At 33.8% G+C, this 10,526-nt stretch overlaps 1 pseudogene; it reads left to right on the forward strand.

Moving 5' to 3' along the window:
• Positions 1–3,580: 3,580 nt before the first annotated feature.
• On the forward strand, positions 3,581–9,129 carry LOC131036475 (alpha-dioxygenase PIOX-like; annotated as a pseudogene).
• The last annotated feature ends 1,397 nt before the right edge of the window (positions 9,130–10,526 follow it).

Genomic DNA, 10,526 nt, shown 5'->3' on the forward strand with positions numbered 1-10,526 from the left:
CCTCTATTCTCCCCTGTTTTTGGCTATTATTTTTTACTGTTCGAGTACAGAATCTTCAACATTTTTTTACACATAGGAAAGAGTATCAGCTATAGCACACTTGTTGATAACTGATGCTGCTCTAGCATGCAGGTAGATTAATTTAGTTAATAGTTTTTTGTTTATTCATGCAAATAAAGCATGTTCTTCAACATGCATTAATCCTTAAGATTATTTTTTGTTTTTTTCATGAGTTTGTTCTTAGTAAATAAAGCATGCCGTGCATGCACTTATTGTATTCTTAATTTAGGGAATAGTTTGTTTTTTAGTTTGAGAGCCTTAGTAGCTTTCCATGCAATGCTAGGAATATATTTAGAACTGCAGTTATTATTGATTCTTCTAGACTGCAAATTCTTTATATATATAGCCTCTATGTAATTTTTAATTAAGCTTCAATAAAGAAATTGGTGTGTGCAATTCCAAAAAATAGGGCATTATGTTTTTATTCTGAATTGTGATTTCTTTTTGCAATTTATTCTTTTTTTTGTTATTGTTTGCTAATTAGTTGGTTTAGAGAGGATAGGCTAGGTTCAAAATTCTACAAGTGGTATCAGAGCAGGTAAAATTGTTTTGGGTTAAAGTTTTAATGTTGGAATTTCGCCAAAGTTAATCATGTCGAATTCTAACAATATGCCCGTTCCAGAATTTGATGGGAATGATTATGATTATTGGTGCATTAAGATGCTGACCTTTCTGATTGAAAAAGATTTGTGGGAGATTATTGAATTAGGTTATGAGGAGCCAGCTGATTGGAATGCCCTTATAGCCAATGAAAGAACAACAAGAAAGGAAGCAAGGAAAAAGAATGCTCAAGCTCTGTTTCACATTCAGATAGCTCTTGATAAGAGCTTATTTCCAAGAATATCAGAAGCAACAACTGCCAAAGATGCCTGGAAGACTCTACAAGAAGCTTACTAGGGTAGTGATCAAGTTAAAGTGGTCAAGCTTCAAACATTGAAGCAAGAGTTCGAGAATTTGAAGATGCAAGAAGCCGAAAGTATAAGTGATTATTGTGTCAGAGTCAAAGATGTGGTCAATAAAATGGTTACACTTGGGAAAATTGTAAGCAGTGAAGTTTTGATTAAAAAGCTGTTGAGATCTTTGACACCCAGATGGAATCATGTTGCAATAATCATAGAAGAAAGCAAGGATTTAACAAAACTACAGTTTGATCTACTGGTTGGATCCTTGATGTCTCATGAAGAAAGATTGAAAGATTCTTTTGAAGGTGTAGAGAAAGCGTTTTCCTCTAAATTGCTAATCACAAAAAATGAAGATGCAAGCAACAGTAGTGCCAAAATCAATCAAGGCCAAGGTAAAGGGCAAAGCCAAAATTCTTCAAGAGGCAGAGGAAGAGGTGGCTCAAGAGAAAAGTGGTGGTTTCAGAGGAAGAGGTAGAGGCAGATTTGATAAGAGAAATGTTCAATGTTACCATTGTAATAGGTATGGCCACTTTGAAAGAGAATGCGTATTGAAAGAAGGTAAAAGTGCTAACTATGCTCAAGAAAGTAGTGAGAATCCTCCGTATCACTTATTTTTATCTTATGCCAAGGGTGAAAATACTAGTAAAGATGTTTGGTACCTATATTTTGGATGCTCTAACCATATGACAGGGAATGAGAAGTTGTTCTCAACAAAGGATGGAAGTTTCAAATCCAAGATCTAGCTTGGTGATGATAAATCATTGGAGGTTGCTACCAAAGGAGCTATGGAGGTCCAAACAAAAGAAGGTATAAAGAGTATTCATGATATTTATTATACTCCACAATTGAAGCACACTTTGTCAAGTGTTGGGTAGCTATGTGAGAAAAATTATAAAGTAGTCTTTGAGAATAAGACTTGTACTATCTATGATAAGAATAAGGATAATAGGGTGATCACTATTGTTCCTATGACAAGAAATAGGACGTTCCCCTTGAGGTTTGGTGAAAATAACAACAATTTGGCAAATATGGCTTATGAGGATTCAAGTTGGTTATGGCATCTCAGGTATGGACATTTAAATTTTCATAGTTTGAAGTTTCTAACCTCACATGCATTAGTTTCTGGTTTGTCCAAGGTTGAGGAACACAAGGAGGTTTGTGAAGGTTGTGCTAAAAGAAAGTATGCAAGAGAAAAGTTTCCAAAGGGCAATGCATGGAGGGCTCATCACCCACTTCAACTTGTTCATTTAGATATATGTGGTTCTATGCAGACTAAGAGTTTGGGTAAGTCATTATATTTCATCACTTTTATTGATGATTACTCACGAAATTGTTGGGTATATTTTTTGAAGGCCAAAGATGAAGCCTTGGATACATTCAAGAAGTTTAAAACCCTTGTGGAAAATGAGAAAGGGTGCAAGATCAAATGTTTAAGGACTGATCGTGGAGGAGAGTTTTGCTCAAAGGCTTTCCAAAGTTATTGTAATTTTAATGGCATCAATAGGCAACTTACTACTGTATACACACCTCAACAAAATGGAGTAGCTGAAAAGAAGAATTGTACTGTGGTTGAAATGGCAAGGTGTATGTTACAAACCAAGGGATTGAGCAATTATTATTGGGGAGATACAGTTGCTACAACGGTATACATCCTCAACTGTAGCCCCACCAGTGCACTAGAAAAGATGACTCCTTATGAAGCTTGGTATGGTAAAAGGCCTAATGTTAATCATTTCAAAGTTTTTGGTTGTTTGACTTATGTGCATGTACCTGATCAAAATAGACAGAAGTTAGATGCAAAGAGTGAATCATGTATTTTTATTGGATATAGTGAGAAAAGAAAGGCTTATAGATTGTATAATCCCCTCACTAACAAGCTTATTGTCTCAAGAGATGTGATTTTTGATGAAGGGGAAGTTTATGGTCATCAAAAAGGCCATGTTGAGAAGCCAAAATCTATTTTGAATGATAATATAATTGCTGATATTGATCATGAGCAGCCAACTAATGTTTCTGTATCTAGTGGTTTAACTCCACCAAGCAATCCTTCATCAAGTTCTTTAGTACCAAGTTCTAATTACTAACTTTAAGAAAATAAAAAAACAAATAACTAAAAGTCCATTAATAAATTTCACATGTAAAAATAGCTGCTCATTTTTTAGCTTTTTTGGACAACAATTGACCTATTTGGACACCTTGCGATTTTAAAATGTGCACTTTTTGACCCTTGTGCACATAACGAAGTGCATGGTTACTACCCAGAAGCCAAAATAATAGCTATAACGACTACTAATAGGCTTGCCCTATCTACCCATAAAACATGAGAATTTAATTGAGAGGACAGGTCGGTGAGTTTATGAGATATCTTATCGAATCTATTGTAAAATCTATCTTCACCTGATACTGAGATTTGTTGTGCATAAGGAAGATTAAGGACCAGGACGGTACTTGATGAGGTTGTTTCCAACAAGAATTATGAGCCGCTGGAAATTTGTTGGCATTGATTACTTTTAAATACGCTTCTGTCAAGCAATCAACAATCACCAACTGCTGCTTAACATCCCTGTTTATATAGGGTTCGTTTCTTGTTCAGTAGCTACAATGTCATAGCCTTTTAATTGTACTGCTATCATTCAGAACAATGAAGTTCTTCATGGCTATATATTCCTTACTAAAAGTGATTAATGGGGATATTTACCCTGTATTTCGAAGAATGGCTCTTAGAGATAAGTTTCTCTTCCTAGTAAGTGTGTCAGAGCTTTAAAAAAATTGTAAAATAATGACCTGTCTGAAATAGGCAATATAGAACTGAATTGTAACGTTTCCTGCTTTCCTTATTCAGTTCATACACTTTGTAGACATAGTCTATGCATGGCATAAATTGCCCGTTTTCCTTGCACTGTTCTATCTTGAGATAAGTAGAGGTTTGCACCAGCGTTATAAATATAATCCAGCATATTACAGTTACAGAACAGATGATGGTAAGTACACTGACCCATTTAATCCAATTGCAGGAAGTGAAGGTACCTTCTTCGGAAGGAACATGTTGCCTTCTCCACAGAAGAAGAGATAATTATTAATGGAGGTCTCAAATCTAAATAATGGGAAAGAGGTTAGGTTCAATGCATGCTGATGTAAGGTTTTGTGATGGGTTTCAAAGATCACTTACATGGAATGGTTCTTTTAATTATGAAATGATTTATGGTGATTTAGATGAGTTTGATTGTGAGCCAGTTTTACTGTTATATGTAATTTGAGTGGATTTATAGATAAGGCTTGATATTTTACTCTCATGAACATCACTGTTAAAGCAGCTATTAGTGCCAGATCCCATGATTGTTGCTACCAAACTGCTTGCACGGAGGAAAATGGTGGAGGTCGGGAATAACCAATTTAACATGCTTGCTGCCTCTTGGATTCAGTTCATGATTCATGACTGGATCGACCATGTAGAAGACACCAAACAGGTAAGATACATATTGTTTCTCATATTTCTTGTGTTTCTTGCAAATCGGCGATCTTTTCTCTGATGAAAGAATATTTGCAGGCACAACTAACTGCCCCAAAAGAAGTAGCACAACAATGCCCACTTAATGCCTTCAACTTTTTTTGAAACCAAAGAATTTCCTACCGGTTTATATGATATAAAAAATGGATACCTTAATAGGAGGACTGCTTGGTGGTAAGTATAATATATTCAATTAGCTCATATTTTAGAACCATTACTTGCTCACAGCTCATTCTCTTTGTACAATAGTAAAAAGGTATATATAATTTTTGTGCAGGGATGGAAGTGCAGTTTACGGAAACAACAGTAAACAATCAGAAAAATTGAGAAGATACAAAGATGGTAAGTTGAAATTAGGAAAGGATGGCCTTCTCTGTCACAGGACTGATGGAATTGCGGTTTCTGGAGATGTAAGGAATTCGTGGGCAGGGTTGTCAGTACTCCAAGCCTTATTCATCAAGGAGCATAATGCCATCTGCGACATGCTCAAGGCATTTCATTAAACTCTTTTCTTTCTTAAATCTTTGTCTTGGAGATTGTTAGATCACATATGGAGACATTCATTCATTTTTCTATCTATATCAATTATGGAATTAGGTAAACCTATTTTTAAATGATAGAATTTTAAACATGACAAGTGCAGGGTCATCACCATGATTTGGAAGATGGTAGGTTGTACCATATTGCAAGATTTGTAACAACTGCAATTATCGCAAAGATCCACACAATTGACTGGACTGTTGAACTGCTTAACACAGACACTCTCCTTGCTGGAATTCGTTCAAACTGGTATTTAAATGTTACCCAGTGAAAAGCATTGAAATAAAATAGGAGATATATTTCATTTCCTTAATCAAAAGTAGACTTCTGGGAAGACCTCTGAAAAGGAAATTTAGATTAACGACCGGTATGAAACAAAATGGTGAATCATCGAAGGACCAAAATGTGATCACATTCAATGACATCTATTTTTATTTATTTTTTAATAGCATTTGATCTATTTGCTATGGTCTATGGGACCTTCTAAACAGTTAAATTGACCATTTGATTGCAAACAGGTATGGCCTGTTAGGTAAAAGATTCAAGGATAAGTTTGGTCACACTGGAAGTTCTATCTGAGTGGCTTTGTGGGGATGGCTAAGCCTCAAAACCAGAGTTCCATACTCTTTCACAGAAGAGTTCGTCAGTGTATATCGAATGCATAGTTTGATGCCAGACAAGATTCTTGTCAGAAACATTCATGGAGCATCTACACAGAAGAAAACCCCACCAGGGCTTCAACAGTAAGTTTATAGCAGCTTTTATACGGTCTCATAAAGTATAATTAATTATTCACCACCAATGTACGATCTAGGCAAGTAGTATGCAATACCACACTAAGAAAAGGAGTAACAACGCCTACTAGCAAAATTTACATTTATGTTATGGGAATACTAAGCATTACTGTTACATTAAATATAAACCTTTTGTCAGGTCTGTATTTATTTAATTTATAATCTCTTTTAAGTTATTTCAATCCACTTCTGCGTTTTTAACCCATTACGGTAAAAATTTAGAATTCTACACTTTCCATTTTTAGTTTTAAGTATTCTTTTAGTCTATGTTTTTTTATCGTTTCTTTCAACTTTTAGGGGATGAGATCTCCTTTACGATAGAAGTTTTCTCTTAAAAATTGTCATTCGAGATGCTCATTTACTTGATCGGGCATAAATAGGGCATAAATAGGTTTTATTTTCTTACTCTCCATTAGCTATTTTCTACGAAGCCACAAAATAGTTATAATGGTTAGAACAAAACTTTCTAAATTTCACTTTTCCTGACTATTTCATTTTATCAATTAATAATTTGAAAGTTTTGTTCATTTTAGTAATCTTTTGTTTCACAAAAGTGATGGGAAGAAGAGGATAGAAAAATAATAAAGCAACAGAGATAAAAACGAGCAAGCTGAAAATATAAAGAATCATGTAAAGTTCTAAACTTATATAACGCTGCAAACAATATTTTATTACAAATATTTATCAGAAATAAAACTGCAGCTCGTCTTCTCCTTATAAAAATTAAAACTAGACACCCCTGTTGTTCTAAAACTGCAATAAAACTACAGCCTGTTATTTTCATTCTCGTATAGTGCACAAAAGACTACTACTGTTCATTAATTGGCTGTTGCTACAGCTTAAATACTTCTGTTCTGTTTTTCCTGTTTTCTTTTTACTTACAAAGGACTCTACAATCTTTTATTGGTATGCCCCAAGAAGAAGAGGGAAAACCCAAAACTTTTAATTGCATTGAATTCTGACTTTGTACATCCTTTGTACATCCATTGTAGGCAAATCTTAAAAAGATTACATTCAAATTTTCTTTATGATTAAAATCTGTGATTCAGAAGGCACGAGGAGCTGAAAAGACAGCAGTGGCTGAAGAAAGAAGTCTACAAAGCATAATAAATAGGACAGTTGAGATTAGACTTTTGCCTTAAAATGATTACATTCAAATTTTCTTTATGATTAAAATTTGTGTTTCAGAAGGCACGAGGAGCTGAAAAGACAGCAACGGTTGAAGAAAGAAGTCTACAAAGCATAATAAATAGGACAGTTGATATTAGACTTTTATCTTAGAAAGATTACATTCAAATTCTCTTTATGATTAAAATCTTTGTTTCAGAAGGCACGAGGAGCTGAAAAGACAATAGCGGCTAAAGAAAGAAGTCTACAAAGCATAATAAATAGGACAGTTGAGATTAGACATTTGCCTTCAAAAGATTACATTCAAATTGTCTTTATGATTAAAATCTGTGTTTCAGAAGGCACGAGGAGCTGAAAAGACAGCAGCGGCTGAAGAAAGAAGTATACAAAGCATAATAAATAGGACAGTTGAAATTAGACTTTTGCCTTAAAAAGATTACATTCAAATTTTCTTTATGATTAAAATCTGTGTTTCAGAAGGCATGAAGAGCTGAAAAGACAACAGTAGCCGCTGAAGAAAGAAGTCTACAAAGCATAATAAATAGGACAGTTGAAATTAGATTTTTGCCATAAAAATATTACATTCAAATTTTCTTTATGATTTAAATCTGTGTTTCAGAAGGCACGAGGAGCTGAAAAGACAGCAGTAGCGGCTGAAGAAAGAAGTCTACAAAGCTTAATAAATAGAACAGTTGAGATTAGATTTTTGCCATAAAAATATTACATTCAAATTTTTTTTATGATTAAAATCTGTGTTTCAGAAGGCACGAGGAGCTGAAAAGACAGCAGCAGCTGAAGAAAGAAGTCTACAAAGCATAATTAATAGGACAGTTGAGATTAGACTTTTGCCTTAAAAAGATTACATTCAAATTTACTTTATGATTAAAATCTGTGTTTCAGAAGGCACTAGGAGCTGAAAAGACAGCAGCGGCTGAAGAAAGAAGTCTACAAAGCATAATAAATAGGACAGTTGAGATTATACTTTTGCCTTAAAAAGATTGCATTCAAATTTTCTTTATGATTAAAATCTGTGTTTCAGAAGGTAAATGTTGAATAAGAAGGTAAATGTTGTTACTATTCAGTAGTAATAGAAAAATTGAAGTTCCTGACTCATTAATTCCGAAAAAGACAGGATGGATCTTAAGGGATCTAATAGGAATCCACGGAGAAGAAACATTATCAAAAGTTGGAATTGAGAGGAAGCTGGTATCTATGGGTCATCAAGCCTGTTGTGCCCTTCAACTTTGGAACTATCCCACATGGATGAGAGATCTTATTGCTCAAGACCCAGATGGCCAGGACAGAGCTGACCACATAGATTTGGCTGCACTTGAAAGTAAGGGATTTCAATCCAATAACCTCTTAACAACTAGTTCAGTTTTGTATGTTTTACAATAAACGAAATTGGTGCTAATCTTTCATTCATTTGGTTCATAGTCTATCGTGATCGGGAAAGGAGTGTACCAAGATACAACAAATTCAGGAGATATATGCTTATGATTCCAATTACAAAGTGGGAAGACCTTACTGAGGATAAAGAAGTCATTCGCACTCTTCACGAGGTTTATGGTAATGATGTTGAAAGTCTGGACTTACTGGTTGGACTAATGGCAGAAAAGAAGATTAAAGGCTATGCAATCAGCGAAACAGCTTTCTTTATCTTTTTACTAATGGCAACAAGGTTAATAACGAAACTCTGCTCTTTAGCTTTCTGATGGTGTGGTATATACAGTATTTTGATCGATATGTTTATATTGATGCAGGCGGCTAGAGGCAGATCGTTTCTTCACAAATGATTTTAATGAGGAGGTATACACGAAGGAGGGTTTAGCAAGGGTAAATAATACAGAGAGCTTGAAGGATGTCCTCAATCGTCACTACCCAGAAATGGTTGACAAATGGATGAACTCGTCCAGTGCATTTTCTGTGTGGAGTGCAAATCCAGAGCCCAAAAACCATGTACCTCTATACCTGCGAGTTCCTTAGTCTTTTTTATTAAAGGATATCTGTTTCAGAATTAAGAAAATGTATGTAGAATTTCTCAGAAGTGTTCCATGTAATCTAGAGGGTTATTGGAGAAAGAAAACTTACATCTATAATGGCAGAGTGGCTTCTATATTTATAGATTTCATATAAAATGATAGAATAGAAGATAGAATAGATCATGGAAGACGGTAAATGGCAGAATCCAGAAAAGGACGGAATAAGTATAACATGCTAGAATGCCTTAGATGTAATCTTTATTTAGATACATCAATAGTTACATAGCAATTTGTTTGAGATATAATATGTCAAATTTGTTAGAAAAAATAATAAGTGCAGAAAATTACAGAGAAGAATAAAATAGTTGAACACACATGAATCTTAGGCGGAAAAAGCTGGTAAAATTATACCAGTAAAAAACTACGGACAAAAATATCTTTCATATTGATTTTCACAAATTTACAACAAGTTGACCTATATTCAAAGAAGGGAGAGCTCCTCTATATATATGCAAATTTGAGAAACTTAATTTGCCACCTCTAACCCTTCTAATGCCACCACTATAGTCATATTATTGACTAAGCCTATATGTGGCTCTCCATCATCTACATGGTTGACACATATAGAGTCCAACTTGATTCTACTATTAATCACTTAATAATTTACTAAGTCAACACAACCAAGTTGCAAAGTCATTGATGACAACTTACTAAATATAGTAAGTAGAACTCACATGACTACATATATGACACATACTCCTAATTGACTTAACTTTCTCTTGTATTAATAGTGTCTATATTATAATTTATAAAACACTATTGAATTTATTCAGAAGAAAGAAAAATAAAATATGTTGTGAAAGTCACACCTCTAAAGTTCAAATGGGATCAAAACAAGAAGAGAACCCAAACACCAAACACCATTTCAATAATATCACAAATAGATTATGATGTACTTCTATATCTTTTGATTTACCATGATAGGCATGATTTTTTCAATTTTGTTAGTGCTTTGATTATCACAAATATAATAATTGGACAATGTTGTAGTGGTCATGTTCATTAAGGCACAATGCTTCTTGATATTTCTTTTATGAACCAATGCATCTAAGTTCTCCAAATGATAGTTAAACATTGATGCATAATTAGAATTTTTATACTCTACTATTTTAGGTTATCCTCAATTTTTGTATTCCATTCGAAGTTAATATGTACGTCGATTCTATTTTTAGTATACTTTTAGCTACTCTCTAATGTTCAATGCATGGATATGCTATGTTCTTGGATAAACTATCAATTGTATGTGCAATATCTAGTTGAGTTTTGGTGAGGTACAACAAATTCCCTACAAGTTATCTATACAACTTTCCATCCACTTTATTTTTAGTGGAGTTCACACTCAATTTTAATAATTCTTCACATAGAGTAGTAGATGGTTTATAGTCAATCATATAAAAGTTCCTTAATATATCAAGACTATATTTGGTCTAAAAAATCATGATCATTGTTTTTCCTTGTCATATTTGCTCAGTGAAAAAATATAAATCAACCATAAATTATTTATTTGAATAACCTCTTTAATATGTTCCTTGTAGTATTAAATCATCTACAT

Source organism: Cryptomeria japonica, chromosome 5 (genome assembly GCF_030272615.1).
Source record: "Cryptomeria japonica chromosome 5, Sugi_1.0, whole genome shotgun sequence".
Lineage (NCBI taxonomy): Eukaryota > Viridiplantae > Streptophyta > Pinopsida > Cupressales > Cupressaceae > Cryptomeria > Cryptomeria japonica.